Source organism: Lepidochelys kempii, chromosome 11, assembly GCF_965140285.1.
Source record: "Lepidochelys kempii isolate rLepKem1 chromosome 11, rLepKem1.hap1, whole genome shotgun sequence".
NCBI lineage: Eukaryota > Metazoa > Chordata > Testudines > Cheloniidae > Lepidochelys > Lepidochelys kempii.
Window position 1 is genome coordinate 77,072,363 of NC_136390.1, and position 7,198 is coordinate 77,079,560.

Genomic DNA, 7,198 nt, shown 5'->3' on the forward strand with positions numbered 1-7,198 from the left:
TGTTTCGTAAAAGCCCCCGGCTAAGAGGCATGAGATCAGAGTTCTCTGCTCAGCTCTGCCAACAACCTTCAGTCCGACCCGGGGCAATTCGCTTCAGGGCTCTGTGCCCAGCTTCCACCCTCTGGAAAGCAGGGAGAAGATATGGAAAAGCAAAATGTTAAGAATGTTTCTTTCTGCTGCAGGGACGAAGAAGGAGCCATCGGAGACGAAGGAGAATTGGGAAAAAGGGAGCCCAGAACAGCAGGAAGAAGAGCGCGCTCCCGTCTCCTCATTAACGAGCATCTCCCCTAGGACGATGGTAATGACGCTGTGTGGCTGTGCTCATGGAAAGCACCCCTTGCTGTGTGTGTTCATATCTCCCGGAGCTGGGATCTCTGACAGGAGAACGACCTGCCCCTTGCTCGGGGGGCTGAAAAGGAACACTCTTGAAGTGTGATCAACTCCAGCCAGTCTTTACGAGTTTCTCTGGGTTGTCGAAGGAGGCCCAGTTTGACAAGGGGGTTTAGGCACCTCAAGAAGCCCAGAGGTGCTTCGTGGGATTGGCAGACGTGCCTGGCTCAGGTGCCTGATTCTGAGGCACTTCCCATGGCCCACAGGCACGGCTGAAAGTCAGACCAGGCCCATCCCTGCCCTTGTCGGGGTGACCCGCATATCTCCTGGCTGTGGGGTTCTGGCCCATCTCGTGGCACCAGGACCACTTCGAGACAGAACCGATGAGTCTGCTCTCCAGCCTGAGCTAACAGCTGCATGGGTTTTAGCTCCTGTGGCAGGGGCTCCTGCATTGAGATCCCAGGTTCGATCCCGCCTGCTGACATCTGGGCTCCGTCCGAGTCACAAAGGCACCTCGACGCCCTTGTGACTCTTGCTGTCAGGGACAGAGCACCCTGCAGCGCATACAAAAGTCTGCAATTCTGGGAGCTCCTGAGGTGCCAGGGGGCTGGAGTGTGGAGGCGAGTCGGCCACTCCGGTGTGCTCTGCTGCGTCCTCAGCTGCGGGCATCCAGGACAGACGGTGCTAATCCAGCGCCACGCAGGCCAGCCGCAGCAATCCCCAGGGGCTGCCCTGGGACACCCGGGCAAAGGCCTCCAGCACCCCAGGCCCTGGGTTGAGGTGACCCTGGAACCGGGCCCCCAGGAGTAACATTGTGCCCAGTGAGTTCTGACCTACAGGAGCCTGGCCCCGGAGGCCCACGGTTTGGGGTTCTCCTCAGCCAGGCAGACTCGCTCCTTCAGTCTCAGCTACTTTCTCTCCTGCTGGCGATTCCTGCCTGTTTTCTGGCAGCGCCTCACGCTGCGGGGTGGGGAAGGAAGAGGGCGTTTCCCTTTGGGCCCTATTCTCACTCCTTTCCTCGCAGACACTGTGGGCTGCCAGAGTTGCTGAGCCAATCTCCTCAGGCGCTCGGGGTGGGATGGGACATGGGGCAGGTTCTCCAGTGAGCCCTCGGCGACACTCAAGGAGCAACTCGAATGGGCTTTGCAGGACATTGAGGCTTTCTCAGCAAAAGCTGGGCGTCCTGGGAGGAGGGGCTAGAGAGGGAGGAAATGGGGTGGCCCTTGGGGTCCCTGCACTGCCCGAGAACCTCCCGTCTCTTCTCAGGAGAGGGGGACAGAGCGTGGACGAAAGGCTGAGGAAACCTTGGCACCTGGGGAGGCTTTTTAAGAAACGGGCTCAGCCGGAGTCTCCAGGCTCCCTCGGCGCTGGCAGCCTCCCCCGGGGACAGACTGTTCCAGGGCAGCTGCCCGAGGGAAAAACTCAGTCCCCACAGGCTTTGTCCCTGTTCATTGCAGACCCTCGAGGAGCACTCTTCCTCAGACCCGCTCCACGCCCTGCTGATGACAGCCGTGCAGGGTCTGACAACACCCACCCTGCAGAGATTTAGAGCCGCAGAGGAAGAGCTGAGGGCCATCGTATCTCTCCACGGAGACAAGATGGAGAGAGTAAGAGACGCCTGCAGTGGGGCAGGGGGATGCTGGGCAGAGTGGGGGACGGGAGAATCGCCTCTCCTAGGAAACCGTTCTTGGGACACACTGGCATGGTGCTTTGAAGGTTGGCTCAGCCCCTTGCCATTCAGCGCTTGGCCGCGGGGATCCGCGGCGTCAGGTTTTGAAGTGTTCTCTGCCTGAAGGAGCTCTGACACTTCCTTGAGGACGCCCAGCCACACTGAAGGTGTGTGACAGCCCCAGCCCTGGCAAGGCAGCACTCACCTAGTCTGCTGACGAGCCTCCACATTAGGCTCCAGGAGCAGACATGGTTTCCTCAGACATGCTGCAGGGCCTTGTTTTCCAGCTGAAGTATCAGGAAGAATTTGGCTTTGCACGTCTCTCTCTGTCTCTCCCAAGCTCTGATCCTGTTTCCCACCACGCTAGCAGAACAGGTCACCAGAATCCTCCACCCAGGGCTGTAACTCCTGCTCCATGTTCAAGAGAGGCAAAAGCCATGACCAATTCCTCATGGAAGAGCCCTCGGGGGGGCTTGTCCCTTTAGAGTCTGTCTAGCCTGTCCTGCAAACTCTGCAGCAGGAGCCTGAAAGCCTCCTGGGCCTATGGACTTGGGCTCCCAGGGCTGGCACTGTGAGGCCAAAACAGGAATGCAGACTCTTCTGGGCTTGGGCTGGACCTTGATCTCGTCTACACTGCTGTTCTTGGTGCCAGAGCCTGAGCCCGAGGGTAGAGAGCCGGCTTTAAGATTTGTTACGGCAGGTTTTACAATCCCGCAGCACAGAGGTTCTCCTTAGGGCTGGGGCCTGGAGCTGGCTCGCCCCATCCAACTAGCCCGGCCTGCCATCTCTAGGATGGGCTCTGGGGTCTGGAGCAGTGGTTCTCAGCCTGCGGCCCAATCAGCACAGAGCTGCGCCCCATGGGACATCCTCAGGGCCAAACAGGTAGGATTGGATGTGGCCCACAATGGAAACTAGGTTGAGACCCCTGGTCTGGAGGAACTGATTGTGCTTGAAAGAGCAACAGGAAGCTGCAGAGACTGAGGAAAGGCTCCTGCAGGGAAGCCTTTGAGAGCAGGGCTGAGAGCAGTTAGCTATGGCAGAGAAGGCCCTGGGACATCAGGGGAGTTTCGGCTGTGCCCCCTGTTAGGTTTTGGGGAAGGCTTTTGTGTGTGTTTCTGAGCTTTAAGGTGCTAAACCAGACCTCAGGAAGACTGGGGTTCCTGGACTTGTCAAAGCCTCTTTCTTCAGATTAGGGAGGAGCCAAGATGGGAAACTGAGGTCAGAGGCGGCTTGCAGGGCTGCCAGGAGGGGTTCTCTGGGAGGAGGCCACTCTTTGATTAATCCATCCCTCAACTTCCTGGCATTCTTTCAGGTTGGAGACGTCGTGGGAGGGATCTTAATCTGGCTCGACAACGTCTGTGATCCCAGAGCCAGAAAAGCAGCGCTGAGGGCCACGGCCTTGCTGGCTCGCTCCCACCCCCAGGACGTGGTTCTGACCTGTGTGGCTCACACGCTGTCATCGCACAGGTAGGAAGCTGCTCTGTTATCACCTCAGTCTGTTATTTCTCTTCCTGCTCCCACTGACAGGCCACAGGCCGGGAAGGGTCCGTGGGGCTCACACAGTTGGAGGGAGTTTCCTGCTGTGCAGAGAGCTGTCCATGCTTACTAAGAGGAGATGGCCAGGCCCAGCCGCTGAGGAGCCAACCCCTCCTCCTGCACTCCCCGGGATGGAGACGTGCCAGTTTTCTGGAGAATTCCAGCATTGTCCTGATTTCTATGGGTCACCCACTTCCTCTCAGATCCAGTACAGGGCCCATAAATGACTTTGGGGCTCACTCAACATCCCTCGCTCATGAAGTCTGGCTGCTCCTTAGTGCATGAGAGAAGGCAGAGACGGAAATGGCCCATGAGCCCCATCTGTCTATCCTCTGCAGACCAGGGCAGGATTGTTACCTGTCGTCAGATCCCTAGTTATTCCATGGCTGAGGAATAGGTCAAAAAATACACTCATTCTTCTGGAGCTGTGCAGCAGAGGTAAATCTCTGAAGACAGAAATTTCCAGGGCTTATTGTTGCAAAAAAGACAAAAAATCATCCACACATGACCAGAGCGTAAATGCAGTGCAGCCTGCCTGAGTCTGCAGACAGCCGGCAGTAATAGCTCTGAGAGGGGTGAGTGCCTCTTTTCATCTCAATATGGTGTAAACTCTGAGTCCTGCTGGTTATTGCTGGTCACTTTGCAGAGTCATCCATCTGAGGTGTTTAGAACACAATCCCCATGTCCCTAGGGGCCGTGAAACCCAACTTGGACCCTAGCCAGAGGTCACAACTCCGGCTTTCCTCGGCATCTTCTGCAATGCTGTTCTGCACTGCCCAGAGACAAATCTGTGTCACATGGGAGAGCAAATTGAAGAGCAGCATGAAAGAAATTGAATTTCTTGCCGAGCCTCAGCCTCAGTGTTGAATAAATACAACATTCTCTGAAGGGACTTGCCCAGCCTCAGCCTCCCCACACCAATCGGTGTTTCCACTGAGAGATGCCTTTCCTGCCTACATTGCAAGCCTCTCCCTGGGGAGGGCGAGAGGTGGCCAGGCAGGGAAGGTCTGACTTCTGTTTCGGACTCTGCAGATGTGCCCTTGAGCTGTGGAAGGCCTTGGGTGAAGAACCCCAGCTCACCAGGGAGGTGCTGCGGCAGCTGCTGGACAAGCTCCAGCAGAGACGCCGGGAGGAGAAGAGCGGCTATGTATCCCTGGCTGTAAGTGAGATTTGAGATGTCACTTTGCGAACGCACCACCGCAGGGAGGATGGTGCATCTTTGTGTGTGTGTGTGTGTCTGTGTGTGAGCTTCGCCCCTTCTGAGCTTCAGGCCACAGCTCCACTACACAGCTCAGCTGACCTAACCTCCCTCGGCTCACAGCCGCCACAGCAAGCCCATCCCTTGGGTGGGGCTGCACTTTGCTGCTTGTGTCAGCCAGGGCCGGCTCCAGGTGCCAGCAAAGGAAGCAGGGACCTGGGGCAGCCAATAGAAAGTTGGGGCGGCACGTCCGGGTCTTTGGCGGTAATTCGGCAGCGGGTCCTTCATTCCCTCTCTTCCTCTTCAGCGCCACTTCGGGGGCAGCTCAATCGGGTTTTTCTTTTCTTTCTCTTCTCCGCTTGGGGCCGCCAAAAAGCTGGAGCCAGCCCTGGTGCCAGCAGCGCACGTCCTCACCAGAAGCGCTTGTCGCGATTCCTCGGTCAGGGTGGGGCATTGCGGGAAGGCTCCTGAGGGTCAGTTGACGTAAACGACGCGGTGTCCACGCTGACACTGCATCGACCGAACTGCATTGACTTGGACTCTCTGCCCCTTGTGGACGTGGAGTTATGAACTTGGCCCCCAGGAGCAGTTCTGCCAATGGGAAGGAAATTCCATAGTTAGGGTGATGCTGGGTGAGTGGCCTTGTGTTGACCTAATTCTGTCGTGTAGATCAGACCTTCGTGTGTCCTGGCCACCTCCAATCAAACCAAAGAGGTGTAAATAACGTTTCCCCCAGGTAAAAGTTACAGATCTTAAGTGGTTTCTCTGCTGGTACCCTGGCTCCGTCGTCTTCTGCTTTAGATGGCCCTTTAGTGAGCAGGTGCAGTTCGGGCGTCTCTTGGAAGTATCCAGGTTTCTGGCTTTGTAAACTGTGGCTAGAAACCTTCCCAGCATGGGATCTTGAGATGTCCAGTACGTTGGACTGGGCCAGAAACACTGGGCCTATGAGAACGCATCTCCTCAGGATGATTTCAGCCCGTCCAGTCACGGCTGGAAAGCCAAAGCGCAGGGTCTGCATCATTAAGAGAAATAACGGGGAATAACGTCACCCAGACTCTTCTGATCTTTCCATAGGGTTCCATCCTGCTTCCGTTCCAGCAATGGGGGAAGGTTTAGGAGCTTCCAAATGTCTCCTCCCCTCTCAGGAGCCAATCCTCTTTTGTAACACGCTGGAGAGGAAATGAGACATGACAAAAGGACAGTCGCAAATGGCAATGGGGGCAGGGGGCAGATTGGGATAGTTGAGTGAAATTCTTTCCCCCCTCCAGGCCATGAAGACCATTTACGAGGTCCTTTTCCTATGGGGATACCGAGAAGCCATCCTGGAAATGTATCCCCAGCTGCTCATCCTCTGCGTCAGGCAAGTGCAGTATGTGATGGATCTGCGCTTGCCAGGGACCTACATGGCCAGCGAGACATCCAGCCCCGAGGAGGGATCCAGCTGCCTCAGTCTCCTAAGGTAATAACTGAAAGGAAAAGGAAGAACAGATTTGTTCTGCTAAACGCCTGGGGTCCGTTCATGGCCATCGGTGGTTCGGGTGCTGTCGTTGGCCCAGGCTCAGTTGGGTGCAGCTCTCTCTTGAGGGAAAAGGGTTGAGAGCCGTGTGTTCTTGTGAGTCACACTCGCTCATCTAACGCCGTCCACAGGCCAGCTGCTTTCCCCACACACTCAGGCAGCAGCCATGTTTGTGCATCCATCCACCTGTGCCACCCGCCAAAGGGTCAGTGCTTTCATCACTGTCTGCTGAGCAAATCTGGGGGCCTCCGTCCCCGAACGCAGACAGAGCCACACCAGCAGCACATGGGGCCAGGCCCTGCAGGATCTCAGCCTCACAGGCAGGCAGGAGGAAGAGGGACCGGCTCAACTGGCTCTGTGGGCACAGTGAGGGGCTTCCATCTACACGGGAAAACCAGAGCGCCGGAAGACACCTCAGGTGGTGTAAACTGACATCGCTTTGCTCGCTTACACCAACTAAGGACCCGACCCCACATGCCAGCTTGAGTCCTGTTACCTGTCACAGTAAAGAGTCAAGTATTCAGCCATAGGGAGTGATGACACCAATCATCTTAAGAAGCTACATTGTCACTAATTGGTTAGAAACTCAATGAAACTGCAGTGTAGACAGGGCCCATTGGGCAGGGAAGCACCATGATATCACACTGGATCTATCCTCGGGGAGGCTAGCTACTGCTGACCATGCTGTGTTTCCCAGGGCTTGTGCAGATTTTCCATGCCTGGGGCTGATCTCGTTGCCTGAGACTGGTATTTTTTTCTCTTTAGCACGTCAGTGGAGGCTGTGAAGACTCTTTTCTCCATGCCCGGCTACTGGAAGGAATTTGCCATCATCCAGTTTCAGCAGGGTTGGGACACGATAGCCTCCCGATATTACTACTCACAGGGTGTTGGCCTGATTGCAAGGTAGGAGCCCAAAGTTTCCTCCTCACTGGGTCTCTCTTGGGAATGG